This window comes from Antechinus flavipes, chromosome 2, assembly GCF_016432865.1.
Source record: "Antechinus flavipes isolate AdamAnt ecotype Samford, QLD, Australia chromosome 2, AdamAnt_v2, whole genome shotgun sequence".
Classification (NCBI taxonomy): Eukaryota; Metazoa; Chordata; class Mammalia; order Dasyuromorphia; family Dasyuridae; genus Antechinus; species Antechinus flavipes.
Window position 1 is genome coordinate 56120839 of NC_067399.1, and position 16067 is coordinate 56136905.

At 39.5% G+C, this 16067-nt stretch overlaps 1 long non-coding RNA gene across 1 annotated transcript; it reads left to right on the forward strand.

The window, feature by feature from the left end:
* The first annotated feature begins 10659 nt into the window (after nt 1–10659).
* LOC127552362 (uncharacterized) lies at nt 10660–14828 on the forward strand. The gene is made up of 2 exons (XR_007951344.1): nt 10660–10741; nt 14611–14828. It is a non-coding gene; the product is annotated as an uncharacterized LOC127552362 (long non-coding RNA).
* Nucleotides 14829–16067: the final 1239 nt, after the last annotated feature.

Below are 16067 nucleotides of genomic sequence, written 5' to 3' on the forward strand. Positions count from 1 at the left end.
AGTGTGAACAGAATCCCAATTCCCAGAATTCTCCATCTATTTCCTTTCTTTAATATATATGTGCTAAATTTCACTTGACTAGGGAAAAGCCCCATCTCAGAGCCACATAAACAAAAATGAGAGCAGATACAGTCCAGGAATATGTTTTGAAAGGAGCATAGCTAAAGAATGGGGAGGAGAGAGATTAGCTATTGTTTTTAACTACAACAATAACTGTTCAGTAAAGTTGAGTGTTCTAGCCAGTAAAATTCCTTACAACCATTCCTTCCTCTATTAAGTCAAAAGCACTATGGCTTACAGAAAGCTATAAACTATCAGTCCAAGGTGATTAATGCTACAAAGTAAAAGGAAAAACACTGAGGAGCTAGTGAGATGATGAGCCTGTTTAGAACAAGTGGCTAAGATGAGCTGACTTCTCAGGAACACACCTTCAAGTTCATGATTGCCCATCTTTGCAGACCTAAGGATGACATTCTGCCCCATCATTATATCCTAGGGGGTATTTCCATAAAATGGGCAACTAAAAATAAAACATGAACCTTCTTCACAAGGAAAAAAGATTGTCATGAAAAGAGTAATCAATTTAGTTAGAAGCTAACACTGATGTTGAGTAGGACACTTCTCTCCAGACTTTAGTTTGTGAAAATGAAAAGATAGTATCTGAGATCTTATATGTAAAATGGGGCAGGGAGATTGAAAAAGATGTTCTTGAGCATCTACTTCAGTTCTACCTTTTATTCTGAATTCCCTTCTGAGACTATAAAATTGTATGATTTGCAGTTTTATGATAATGCAGGAAAATGCTGATGTTAAAAGATGGGTATTTGTAGCCAAAAAAAGGGGGGTGGGAGGAATGGGAGGTACTGCGCAAATTTCCCATGGCAAAACAGCTCAATATCCTCTGCCTGTTCAGCTAGGTGGCAAAGTGGATATAGCACTCCATGGCTAGAGTCAGGAAGTCCTGGCTTCCAGTTTGGTATCAGATACTTTACTAGCTGTGTGACTCTAGACAAGTCACTTCACCCTGTTTACTTCAGTTTCCTCATCTGTAAAATGAATTGAAGAAGGAAGTGACAAATCACTCTTGTATCTTTGCCAAGAAAGCTCCAAGTGGAGCCAGAGAGTCAAATGTGACTGAGAAATGACTAAACAGCAACAATGGCAAGAGCATTGATCTTGTAATCAAAGGACCTGGATTCAAATCCTGCCTTTGCTACATAATTTTATGACCAAGGGCAAGTCCTTTCCCTCCCTGAGCTTCAATTTCCTCTGTAAAATGAAGATTTTTTGTAGTTTGAATACTAAGATATCCTATGATAAATGGAGATAGGAAACCTTATTAGGACATATAGGCTGCCTGACTCTTGATCATCAAAGCCTTCATGCAAAGGGAAACCTATAAATATCTAGGCTTCCTGCAGTTGGGAGGGATTAACCACACAGCAGTTAAAGACGGGACTAAAAATGTGCAGCTCACATGTGTGTGGAAAGGGGAGAGTAGAATAAAAAACTTGGGTATGGTCAGCAAAGTACAGGAATCCCAGGGGTCTTGGTTCAAGCATGCTCAGTTGATATTATGAATTTATGTGATAGTATATAAGGAAATGTTCTCATGAATACCAAGAATTCATATAATGAGATCTTAATTAGGTTGTCAATGACCTTCAATGACCTTCATCTCCCACAGTCTGAATAAAGAGACACCATTAATAACAGGAGGCAGATGGAAGTTTAAGCCACCATTTCTTTTGGGGGGCTCAGATCTGTGATTTCATTGAGAATGGGAATATCATTGAGGAAACTTTCCTCCAATAAAGATTAATGTTTGCAATGTGATGGAGAGTCCCAGACTGTTGCCTGGAGCACTGAAGAATTAAGTAACTTCCCAGGATCACTCAGTCAGGATATAGCAGAGATAGGACCCAAAGCCTGGGCTTTCTGATTCCAATGATATTAGATTGTCATTGACCTTCTTCTATCCCTCACATCCTTCTGGTAGAATAGACAAAAAACAGGTCTTAGAATCTACTGGGCCATCTAGCTGCTCCTATTCATAGTTTTTTCACAAAATAGCTGGTCTCTCAAGTGCATCTGCCAAAGTCCTACTATGTGTTATCTCTATGAGATATGTTTTTGTATCTTACCTGCAGCCCTTCCACCATTTTTTGCACATGGTCTTCACTTAGTAAATGGTGAATGAACAAATTTGCACTTGAGGGCTTAATACAAACCAGATTTAATCCTATATTCAATAAGGCTTAATAACCCTCACTCAGAGGAAATGTTGTATAGTGAGAAAGACACTGGTTCTGGAAGTTCAAACCCTACTTCTGACACTCATGACTTGCATGATTTTAAGGATTCACCTTTGGGGTTTAGGCATAATGTCACAAATGCTAAGCCTGGATTCAGAAAATTTGGGTTCCATTCTCAGCTCTCTCATTCTATCTGGGTGATAATAGGCAAGTCACTTTCCCTCCCTGGGCTTCAGTTTCTCCATCTGTAAAATGAAGAGAAGGACCAGTTGGACTAGTCTCTAAAATCCCTAACTATGGGGTTTTAAGATTTAATGAGAAATTTTGGTTTCAATTTCTTGGTAACAGGATCCACTGCACAGATTAAAATATTAAGGGAAATTTTGAGTTTGACCTATCAGCTAAACTCATTTCCACCTTTAACATTTTATGTTCAAAGTCCTTTCCACTGCCAACATTCTCTGTATTAGGCTTCCTTCTCTAGAAGGAGGAAGCTCTGACATTCTGTGTTCTAACATCCCTTCAAGTTTTGATGCTGTTTTCTCGACCTTCTCCCATCTCTGGACCTCAATCTTCCTTCCAGCTCTGACATTCTATGTTCTAAGGTCCCTGATAGCCATGATGTTTTTGTGAACTGAGAATTCTTCCAAAAATCTGAACTGTGTGGCTATGCCCTCATAAACTTCCTATATCCTAAAGTAGGCACAAGAGAACAAACTATGTTTTACAGATCTACATGTAAAGATGGAATAAGTGATCCTCTATGAGTTGTGAACTGAAGGATAGGGAAATCCCCTCCAACCAAAAATATCTCCCAGAAACCTAAAATTCCCACCATCACGTATTTGCATTTTAAGAAGGTGGGGGGATTTTGGAGGTGGGAGAGTGACTGGGGTGGGGGGGGAAGAGATGCTTTAACTTATGGGAGTAAGTCATTTCTAAGGAATAGCTTATCATACTAGTCCCAGTCATTAATACCCCAACATGGATCCAAGCAAAGAGAAGAGCTAGTTTCCGGGGAATAAGCAGAAAGGAGTTCTGTGAGTTTCAGACACAGTTACACCTCTTAGGTACAGCCTCTGAAACCTGGACAAGTCATATCATCTCTCTTAAATCTCAGTTTCTATCTGTTAAACAGGCATGATAATAATCCTAAAAAGCTAGTACAACTGGGAGGAAGGTTTTCTTCTTGTGTAGGGCAAGGAGCTCATCTTCTTTTGATTATACATTTCTATCATTAAAAGTTATTTGAGTATACAACCTGAATACAGATATATTGACTTATTTATGAATAATATACATAGTTTTTGTTCAGTCATTTCCGTTGTGCCCAACTCTTGATCCTATTTGTGGTTTCAGGGCAGAGATTCTAGAGTGGTTTGCCATTTCCTTCTTTATTTTACAGATGAGGGAACTGAGAAAAACAAGATGAAGTGACTTGCCTAGGGTCATACAACTAGTTAGTAAGTATCTGAGGTCAAATTTGAACTCAAGGCTTATATCCCCGTTTTACAGCAAGGCAAAGACTTCAAGGAAGTTAAGTGATTTGGGGGTGGGGATGGAGGGCTGGGGGGAGGCCTTGCAAATCAGTGCTATAGATATATCATACATATATTATTATATTAATAATTCTATAGAGGACCTGAGTTCAAATCCAGCCTGTGTGACCTTGAGCAAATTGCCTCAGCAAAAAATAAATAAATAAATCTATCAAATAGAAATTTAAACGTTTGAGACAAAAATGAAAGATTCTGAAAATAATAGCACTTTCCTCAGGATTGTTGTGAAGTTCAAATGAGATAAATTTTTAAAGCTCTTAGAAAAATATCTGGCACAGAGTAGTTGATTTATTTAATAAAGATCCATGGGTTTGAAAATATTTTATTATTTTTTAAAACCTTGGTTTGACATTTTGGATAGAATGATTGGAAGGTCTAGCTTAAAAATCTTATTTCCATACTTGGTCTTTAACGGCTGTCAGAGCTGAAAAAGATGCCTCACCAAGATCTATAAGGGCAAAGGGTAGATGAACAATGAGAAGGATGGTGGGGAGAGAGGAAGTCTTTCAGGTAGAGAGAGGCAGAGGCACAGAGAGCAGAAAATGAACACTGAAAAAAAAAGCGGCAGGCCACCAAAGACCAAGTTTGTGCTCTTCATAATTTCACTGTGAATAGACACTGGTGAAGTTATTTGGTGACAAGGATAGAGGAGATATAGAGCTCAGAACTGTACCTTTCAGGTAGGACCACAAGCCCTGCCTCCTACCTGAGGAGGAGGAAGAAATTACTGCCCGAAAAAGGGGCAAAAGGAAAAGGATCTGGGAGGGAGAATCTAAAGTATACTCAGTAGCTTTCTTTGTATATTTTTGTTTGCTTGTCTCCTCCATTCAGTCGTAAGCTTCTTAAGATCAGGGACCATCTTTTGCCTCTTTTAGTAACCCAGAACCTGGCACATAGTTAGAGCTTAATAATTGTTTCTTGAATGAAGCATAGTTGTAGCCCCAGTTGAAAGAGGTGGGAGGACACAGGTTAGTAGAAATTGACCCTTTCTCTCCATCTCTCCAAGGAACAAAATTCATCCCAAGTGGAATTGGTGGGACATCTTGATCAGGACAACAATGCGACTGGTCCCTGGAGGATGGACATTCTGGCTTACAAATGGAAAGAGCAATAGATCTGGATGGAGTCAAGAGATCTTAGACTCAGTTTCCTCCTCTGTAAAATGAATGATTAGATGATCGCTAAGGAAGTTCAAGTTTTGAATCTTATGTACCCAAACCACTGAGTTTCCTTTTCTTAAAAATGAGGCCATTGAATGAAGATCTCGTTAGCTTTCCATGACCTTAGTTTATGCTAGAATCCATATAGCTCTTAGGAGCATAGCTTGAAGGGATTTCTAAGAGGTAATTTAATGTATTTCTTAGATGAGGAAACTGAGGTAGAGATTAAACAAGTCATCTAAAGCAATAAGCAGCAGAGCTGAGATTCAAACTCATCCTCCAGAGCAAAACTTTTCCCCATGGTAAATATATAACAACATCCTTCCAATATGCCATCCTTTTAAGTTTAATATGAATTATTCCGCTCTTCTCCATTCACTTTCTTAAGTCTAGACAGTTAACAGAACAATGAATTAAGCCTAGATTTTTAGCCTTTCCTGATTTCTGGGGTATAAATATAATATAAATAATATAATATAAATGCCTCTGGAACTCAAAAAGGCATAAGGTTCCCCCCACCCCAAGCCCAGGTGCATGTGTGCTTCAGGTACAGCCATCACTACAGTTGTCTGGATTTGCTTGAGAGTTCGCCCTCTCTCCTCTCCCTTCACATTCACCATGATCACTTTCTTGACAGCCCCACATGTTTATACTAATGAGAGGCTGCTTCCCCTCAAAGTCAGAGCTGGCTGACAGCAAGAACCGGAACACGGCACCTTGTCCTTCCTCTCGACTCTGTCTGCCAAGAAGGGAAAACCTAGGAAGGCCCCAGTTTTCTCAAATGGGACTTTCTCACTAAGACTCCTCCCCATCACCACAATTGGGACCCACCTTGACTCAACAGGCAGCATGCAGAATCTTAGCGTCAGAGATCATCTGCTTCAACCCACCATCCCACTGAGCATCCCTTATAAGTGGTTATCCAGTCTTTCCATTGAGAGGAAACTAACTCCTTTTGGAGGTAGCTCTCACTCTGTTGAATATAAGAAAAATATTGTAAATTGAAATTTACCTCCCTATAATTCTCACCTTCTTATGCTAATTCAGCCCTCTGGAAACACACACACACACACACACACACACACACACACACACACACACACACATATCTGGATTCCAGTCTTGGTTGTCACTAACTAGATGGATAACTATTTTGAGGCAATAGTTCAGTAAAAAGAACATGGGTTTTAGATCTGTTCCTCACTGCTTATGACCTTGGGCTTAAACTCTCTTGGCTTTGGTTTCCCCATCTCTAAAATGAAAAAAACTGGTTTAGATGACCTCCAAAGCCCCTTCTGGCTCTAAGTTTATATAAGTTCTCTCAGAGCTTCCTTTTCCCCATTTGTCAAAGAGAACTGGGTTAGTTGATTGATCTCTAAGGTTCCTTCCAACTATATTATTCTATAGAATCTATAGATTCTTCAGAAGTAAAAAATCACAGGACTATCAGATTTGGAGCTGGAAAGGACATTGGGAATCCTCTCACTCAGCCCCCTCACCTCATCATTAGGACCAGCCAAGACCAAACAGAGCCTAGACCAATCTGTCCATTGCATCCAAACAGATTTTAATGAATCCCCAAAGCTAGTGAATTCTTGATACGCCCAAGCAGAAAGGATTTGGACATGGAAACACCAGCAAGAAATTTTTAAAATGCTCAGAATAAACACAAATGTAGGAGACTTTCAGTTTACTCCCTCAATTCACATGCACACTTGTAGTTTGGCTCCACAAAGGGTGAACATATGTTCCCCTAAGGAAGCTAATACTACAGATTCTTCTAATGCTATGGCCTCAAATCCCTCTATTAGTGTATTGCTACAAATATCATTCACCAGTAATTATTGCCTCAATATTGGTTAGCTAATTAACACCAATTACATTTATAAAGGACTATTTACCAAGAAAAAAATACATATAGCAAGAACAAAATTACAAACACATCACCCCAGCCCGGAGCAATACTCCTTTCTATCTATTATCTCTATCTTTGGGGTGAGTGGGCTCAAACATAAAGTATCTTCTGTGAATATTTCTTGTTCCATCACCAAATTCACTTCTAGCTGTGGCCTAGCCGATGAATAATTCATTCCTTTGCTTGAAGCTTCACTCCACTGTTGAAATGAATCCAGCAGGTCATTCCAGCTGTAGTAACTACACAGGATCTGCATGGCCCCCCATCATTGGATCTCTACTGGCTCCTCTAACCTTTTGCAGCTTACAAGGCCCATTAATCTTAATGTTCATTTATCCAAAAGCAAAGAGGTAAGGAATTAGATTTGCCAAATATTCAGTAATATGTGTTAGCCTGAATGGAGAAATAATGGTTGGGAAGGAAAGGAAAGAAAAGGAAAAAAAGGAGAAGAGAGGAGAGAAAAGAAAAAAAAGAGAGAAAGAGAGGGAGAGAAAGGAAGGAAGGAAGGAAGGAAGGAAGAAGGAAGGAAGGAAGGAAGGAAGGAAGGAAGGAAGGAAGGAAGGAAGGAAGGAAGGAAAGGAAGGAAGGAAGGAAGAAGAAGGAAGGAAGGAAGGAAGAAGGAAGGAAGGAAGGAAGGAAGGAAGGAAGGAAGGAAGGAAGGAAGGAAGGAAGGAAGGAAGGAAGGAAGGAAGGAAGAAAGGAAAAGAAGGAAGGAAGGAAGAAAGGAAAAGAAGGAAGGAAGGAAGAAAAAGAAGGAAGGAAGGAAGAAGAAAAGGAAGAAAGGAAGGAAGGAAGGAAGGAAGGAAGGAAGGAAGGAAGGAAGGAAAGAAGGAAAGAAGGAAGGAAGGAAGGAAGGAAGGAAGGAAGGAAGGAAGGAAGGAAGGAAAGAAGGAAAGAAGGAAGAAAGGAAGGAAAGAAGGAAGGAAGGAAGGAGGGAGGAAGGAAGGAAGCAAAGGAAGGAGGGAAAGAAGGAAGGAAGGAAGGAAGGAGGAAGGAAGGAAGGAAGGAAGGAAGGAGGAAGGAAGGAAGGAAGGAGGAAGGAAGGAAGGAAGGAAGGAAGGAAGGAAGGAAGGAAGGAAGGAAGGAAGGAAGGAAGGAAGGAAAGAAGGAAGGAAGGAAAGAGGGAAGGAAGGAAGGAAGGAAGGAAGGAAGGAAGAAGGAAGGAAGGAAGGAAGGAAGGAAGAAAGGAAGGAAGGAAGGAAGGAAGGAAGGAAGGAAGGAAGGAAGAAGAAAGAAAGAAAGAAAGAAAGAAAGAAAGAAAGAAGAAAGAAAGAAAGAAAGAAAGAAAGAAAGAAAGAAAGAAAGAAAGAAAGAAAGAAAGAAAGAAAGAAAGAAAGAAAGAAAGAAAAAGAAAGAAAGAAAGAAAGAAAGAGAAAGAAAGAAAGAAAGAAAGAAAAGAAAGAAAAAAGCTAATTTAGAGGAGGGGAGAATGTTGAAAGTTTTGAGTGAACTGGTTTAAAGCTCCCATTTAAACTTGATTTTCAGGGGGGAAAATAAATTTAGTGTAACTTTTCTTTTTTAGAAGAGGGGGTTTGTGAAATGTGGCTAGCATTAAAAACAAGACTTCAATAAAACTTTTTAAACTATTGATTTTAAAGAAGAATCAACCTAGTTGAAATGATTAATTTTGACAATTGCCCATTTCCCGGTTTTCTGGCAAGGAGCAGGTGTTTTGCCTAGTTACCCTAACACAACAGTTTCCACTTACTCATTCAGTCACTGGATTAATAACCTGCCCCAAGAAGAGCACTCCTTTGCCTTCCCAGAATACCAACCCTACTTCCAGATGAGGCCCTGAAACCATCATTGAAAGAAGCACCCCTTGAGAGAAAAGGCCTGTTATCTCTGCCAATAACCACACAGAGTGACACACAGGTCGATCCAAGAGCCCAGCTAGCAGCACCTCCTAGTTTTGTTTGTCAGTCATTTTCAGTCATGTCCAACTCTTCGTGATCCCATTTAGGGTTTGTTGGGGCAAGACAGTGCAGGGGTTTGCCATTCCCTTCTCCAGATCATTTTACAGATGAGGAAGCTAAGGCACACAGGATTAATTACCTTCCCCAGGGTCACACATCTAGGAAGTGTTAAGCATCTGAGACCACATTTGAACTCAGCTCCTCGACTCAGGGCTGGTGCTTTATCCACTGCACCACCTAGTTGCATCCAGCTTTCAGCCTGGCACAAAGCCATCATCCAAAGGATCTGGCAAATCCTTCTGCAGAAACTTTAGCCTTCTCATTGCCAGCTGAGGACCCAGAAAGCTTGTTCTCACACCCTATTCCTTAGCACCAACAAATGGTTCCATTGATCTTGTTTTTTTGTTTTGTTTTTTTTTACCAATGGAAATGACATTAAAGAAGATGCATTGCTAGCCACTTTGCCAGTGCACCCCAAGGATCACTGGGTTTTTCTATCCAACTTACAACTGAAATATACCTTATATATTGTTTCCCCTATCAAATGCTAGCTTCAAGAAAAAAGAGGCTTTATTGACTTTCTCTTTACATCCATAGGGCTCCACATAGCCCTTTGTACTAATCAGCATTAAGACCTTATTGAATGCTTTGTCTTTTTTTAATTGGCGCCTTTGAGAACCACTTCCAGCATGAAGGTTATTAGCCAATTAGCCTGCAGACCTTTTTCTGCTTTGAAAGATTTTGGGTCTCTGCCACAATGATTCTAAATAAATACTAACTTGAAAACACAGAGAAGTCTGGAAGACACCAAAAAGTTATAGGAAGATCTCTGGACTGAGGAGTTAGGAGATTTTATGTTTAGGACTATGCTAGAGCCAGTTCAAACCTGTTCATGAGCTGATTGTTAAATTTTCAATGTATTTACATATATCTCAGAAATCATCAAATGCTACAAATCAAGACTTGATTTACTATTTTGTTGATTGTTTAGGCTTAAAAAGTGACAGAAAATGTTCATAATGCAAATTAAGCTTTAGAGTGTGCCATGGATACTTTTTTTGGGGGGATAGTCAATTGTTAAACATCTACCAGCACACAACTACAATCCTAACTGCATGAGCAATTTGGAGCAGCTAAGTGATGCAGTCGATAGCACATTGGATGCAGTCAAAAAGACTGGAGTTCAAATGTGGCTTCAGATAATTATTAGTTGTGTGATCCTGGGCAAGTCACAACCTCTACCTCAGTTTCCTATCAGTAAAATTGGGATAATAATAGTCCCCACATCAAAAGATTGTTATGAAGCTCAAATGAGAGCAGACACATATATAAAAGAGAGTTGTTTTGTTATTATTGTGTGTGATTTATGTTTGATAAATGCCTAGGGAGAGCTGGATTAAACCCAGTTCTGACATGACTTATATGATCTAAATCAAGTCACTTCCCTTTCCTGTAAAAATGTAGAAAGAGGAAAGGGCAAGGTTGGACCAAACAATCTTTAAGGTCTTTTCCAATTTATTATGCATATAGCTGATTTGTACACAATTGATTGCATGTTATCTTCCCTATTAGACTGGAAGCTCCCTGAGAGCCATGGGGACTCTCTCTTGTCTTTCTTTATACCTCTCTCCCCAGTACTTAATACAATGCCTGGTACATGGTCAGTACTTATATTATAAATATTATTAATCTTCATTGTTAATATTATTATTATTGATTCACTGACTGACTCTAAGATTTCCAAACCTCCTATCAAAGGGGAAGAGATGTGGCCAAATAAGCTCCTGCTTCCTCAGCCCAGCCCCCAGCACCCCCAAACAAACTCATGAGTTAACCATGGCCTTCATTCACTAGGTCAAAGTGAGTGCAAACAGGACACAGGAAGCAGGCCTTGTTGGCTCTTCTCCAGAATCAGGATCTGGCCAAGAATGCACAGGTATTCCGACCCTGGCTAATGTCTCCTTCCCCACAAACAGCCTGCCAAAGTTTCTGCTCCTTCTCAGTTCACAACCTTGAAATGGAAAAGTCTCAGTGCAGATGGGAGCCGCTGCTCCTGACATACGGCTCTTTCCAAAGAGCGAGTTCTGAGGAACTCTATTTCCTCTGCCCTATCTGCTCTCATGATGCGTTGGGAAAAGTGCCAAGCCAGGGGGCTGCACACCTGAGTCCTGGCCTCCGGCTCTGCTCTGTCACTGATACTTCCCCATGGACAGGTTACTTACCTGCCCTCCAGAGCTCAGCTTTACCACATGTGAAAAGATGGTTTGGGTCTAGAATCTCTGAGGGTTCCTTTCTAACATCTTTTTAGGTCAGACATTCTGTTTTCTAAGAGTCTTTCTAGGCTTACCATTCCATCTAGGACTTAAATTTTGTGTTCTAAGATTCCTTCAGACTTTACCATGCTAGCTAGGTTCAAAGTTCCCTTTCAGCTCTAACATTCTTTGCCTTAAGGCCCTGTTCAGTTCTGATATTCTGTGTTGTAAAATCCTTTCTGCTTTGACAGTTTCAGTTCTAGCATCTCTTTCAGTTCTAATGTTCTTTGCTCTCAGGTTCTTTTTGATTCTGACATTCTATGGTCCAGAATCTCTTCCAGTTCTGATATCCTTTGCTCTCAGGTTCCTTTCAGCTATGACATTCTATGTTCAAAATCTCTTCCACTTCTAATGCTGTTTGATCTCAGATTCCTTCTGGTTCTGACATTCTATGTTCCAGAGTCTCTTCCAGTTTTAATGTTTTTTGCTCTCAGGTTCTTTCTGGTTTTGACATTCTATGTTCTAGAATCTCTTCCAGTTCTGATGTTCTTTGCTCTAAGATTCCTTCCAACTCTACTGATCTCTGTCCTAAGACACCTTCTAGCTTCTGATATTTTATGCTCTAAAAGAAAGATAATACTTTAATTATCTGTATCATAGAGTTATTGGGGGAAAAAAACTTGTTTTAATCATAAAGGTTTTGTACATGTAATACTCAAAGGCTTTCTTGACTTAGAACTATAATTTTTTTGATTCAGGAAATCCTAGTGAGCAAATTCTCTTCCAATCCAGTTTGGCAACTATTCTTTAATTTAGTCATTGAACTTGAGGCCATCAGATGATCTAGAATATAAAGCACCATCTGAGGGTCAGCAAAGCAAAGATCTCAATTCATTCACTTAGCTATATGACCCTAGGAAAATCACTGAAGTCTTGTGAGCCTCAATTTCCTCATTTATCAAACAGGGAGAATACCTCCTACATCACAAGGCAGTTAGAAAAACCATTACATATGCAGAATGCTTAGCAAACCTTAAAGTGCCATTTAAATGCTAACTATTCTTATTAGAATAAAATCTCGAACTTCACAGATGTTAAGTGACTTGCCTAGAGATTCCCAGCCAGGAGTATCAAAAGTAAGAGTTTGATATCAGGTCTTCCTAACTCCAAGACCCACTGTCTTTCCATTATTCCATGCTATCACTCATAATCAGTATCATTTATTGAATCCAGAGTCCTTGCTTCAAATCCAGGTCCCTCCATTTACCAGCTATGTTGCTGTGAGCAAATCCTTTCCTGGGCTCCCTGGATAATGGGTTCTAGAATTAGAAAGGAAATTAGAGGTTACTTAATCAATCCTCCGCATTTTAGAGATAAGGAAACTGAGAGCCAGAGAGGAGAGGTGACAGCTCAAAATCACACAGGCAGTAAGTAAGTAGCAAAACCAAGCTTCAGATTTAGGTCTTCTTAGACCACCAGAAAAAGAGATCATCTTTCTTAACTCGATTTCACTGCAGTCCTAAAGTCAGATTCTCAGGTGCTATGACAAGCTGTCAAAGAAGGCATTTGAGATGCAGCTAGACCCTTCAGCATCCCTCATATCCCCTACCAATGAGATTGGCAGAAGAAAGATCATTGAATCTGGTACCAAAAGACTTGGATTCAAATGCTTCTCTGCAACTTTCTACCGACATGACTTCATCTGGCCATTTCCCACTCTCTGGACCTCAGTTTCCCCCATGACAAAAATGAAAGGATTGGCTGAGCTGATCCCTAAGGTCTTTTCCAGAACTTGTTCCTTTGACTACTCTCTTTGGATGGCTTCCTGCTCCTTCCTTTCCCACAAGGCCAGCTGTCCCCCAAAGGATGGATGACTGTTGCTTCCATGAGAATGGTGCCTTGTGGTTCCCCTGGCCCCAATCTGGGCTTAGTGTATTATTGCTCAACTCACTCTGTGTTTTTCCTGTTCCTCTTTCCCTGCCAGGATGCCTGCTCTCTGTAACCCTCCTTAAGATAAATATGGCTCACCATATGTCTGAAGCCTCCGGCTGCCTGTGCAGCTGCTGCTCTCTCTCCTTCCCTCCCTCACCCAGCCAAGGAGCTGTGTTTCCAAGTCTCTGATCTTCTTCCCACTCCAGGGCTGGTGCTAAATCAGCCTGGGAAGAAAATGCTCCTTTCGCTTTTCTGCTTTGGGAAGATTCCACCCTGCCTCTAAAAGTTGGGATCCCAAAGGACCAAACCCAACAAGACAAAGGGAGCTGTTGAGGTAGAGCTTTAAGAAGCAAAACATTCTAAAGGCATGACCTCATTTGATTCCCATAAGAACCTTTTCAAAGAGACAGAACAGGTAATATTAGACCCATTTTACAGAAGGAGAAGACTGAGGTTCAGTAAGAATAGCACAACTGGCAAGCAGCAGGCCCAGAACAGGAATTCAGATTTCCACACTGCCTTTCCAATAGGCATACATTACTTTGGGTGCTAACTCTGCGCCTTCTCTTCTATCACAGTGCTGTTGTTCTTCAGTTCTTTCAGTCATGTCTGATTCTTTGTGATCCTGTGTTGGGATTTTCTTGGCAAAGCAACTGGAATGGTTTGCCATTTCCTTCTCCATCTCATTAGACAGGAAACTGAGGCAAATGGGGTAGGTGAGCTACCCAGGGTCACACTCCTATTTAAATATCTGAGGCCAGATTTGAACATGGATATTCCTAACTCCAAGCCCTGTGCTTTATACCCTGTGACACCTATCCCTCTAAAATGGGGTTAACAGCAGAAGGTTTATTGTGAAGATCAAATGAGATATTTGTCAAGCACTTCAACACTGTGTCTGGCACAGAATAGGTATCGCATAAATGCTTGTTTCTTTCCTTATTGAAATGGGCAAAAAAAAGACTTTATTTTATGAAAGAGATAAGTAAAAAAAAAAAAAAAAGCAAACAAAAAGTTGTGTATAGGTCAAGTTTTTTGTAAATTGAAACTTATTTTAAGGTAATTTTATGAAATGGCCAATAAGGACAATTGTTTATGCATGGATAGTTTCCCCCACCTTTGGAAAGATGATAGAACAGAAGGGAGGAAAAATAAGTATTTGTTAATTGAGAAAAAATACATTTTAATTTTTAAAAAGTAGTGTAAAAATAGCCCCTTTTGTAAAGGGAGCCTAGTAGCATACCGTAATGAAAAAAACAGTTAGAAAGATTCAAAGAAACTGGGATTTTAGTCTTGGCTCTGTCTATAGTTTATGGTTTATGGTTTGACCTTGGAGAAGTCAGTTATGCTCCCTAAGCCTCAGTTTCCTCATCTGTACAATGAGAAGTTGGGCTAAATGACTTCCAAGATCCTTTTAATGATTTCTAGATTTCTAGGGGTTTAAATAATTTAAAACCATTTAAAATTTCATTTACATCTATTTCCAAATACATCCCTACTCATACGCTAACTAGTTTACTTTTTCCTTTTGATAGAGTAAAAAAAACAAAAGAAAGCAGCTCAATAAACCTAATGAGCAATGAACTAAGTTTGACAGTATATTTAATGTTCCATACCACAGTTCCCCACCTTGGAGGAGGAAGAAGAGGAAGAAGAAGCAGCAGCAGCAGCAGAAGGAGGAAGAGGATGGGGAAAGAGGGGAAAGGCAAAAGGGAAGAAGTGGGAGAAAGAGAAAAAGAAGAAAAGAGGAGGAAAAGAAAAAAGGCAACAATGATGACATTTTCTCAACTCTTTTCTGAGCCAATATTTGCCATTATAATTACACAGCATTGAATTTCATTTTTTTTGTTGTTGTTCTTTCCATTTCCATTGTCCTGGTCAATGTGAATATTGTTTTCATATTCTGTTTACTTAATTTCATCGATTCATTTAAGTCCTCCTGTGCTTCTATGAATTCTAGATATAAACATTACTTGAGGAGTAATACAAAGTAATGGAAAGAGCATGATAGAATTTCCAGAACTGTTCAGAGACCTCTAACTCTATGACCTCAGGAGATAATTTTATCTCTTTGAGTTCAGATTCATCTATAAAATGAGAGAAATAGCATTTTCACTGTGTACTCCAGGCTCATTGTGAGAAAACTACTTTATAGAGTCCAAGGTATGCCAGAGCCAGCTCTAACTACCTTGAGAAAACCAAGTATTATATTTTTGGTATACACATTTCCTAGAATGGAACAAGTGTCTTGTGCCAAAGAGATGGAAACCATCCCCTCTCACCTTCTGAATAAAAATTCAAGGTAAAAGAGAGAACTTTTCAGTGTAAAGGCTTAGTGATAGCAAGAAAATAAATGGGGAAAATGTCCCTAGTCTATGAAATGAGAATGATAGAATCATAGTGAAAAAGCAACTCAGAATGTATCTAACCTAAGCCACCTAACTGGCACATAATTAATAAAATAGGCACTTAATGTTGGGCAGCGAGTGATACAGTGGTACAGTGGAACAGTACCACTGAGAACTTTTGTTCTAAGTATCTTTATAATATTAAAAATTATTGAGGATTTGTCCAAAGAGGTTTTGTTTATATGAGTTATATTTACAGATATTTACTATATTACTAATTTTCAATTTGTAGTCCCTCTGAAAAGTTTCAGAGATCTTCCTTATTCTCTAGATCATATTTTGAGAACCACTGGGATAAAGTTTTGGTTTTGGAATCAGGAAAACTCATCTTCTTGATTTCAAATCCATCCTCAGAAATCTATTAGCTGTGTGGTCCCGGGAAAGTCACTTAACCCCATTTGACTCAGTTTCCTTATCTGTAAAAATGAGCTGAAGAAGGAAATGGCAAACCACACCAATATCTCTGTCAAGAAAATCCCAAAATAAGGTCACAAGAATCAAACATGACTGAAATGACTAAACAACAATAAATACTGACTTGGCCAATGAGAAGACATGAATAGGTTGCTAATTACATGAAGTACCCATTTACAAGATCACAAATCCATTGAAGTATCCAAATATCTGCTCACACATATGCAACATGTCTTACCAACTAAATTATAAGATC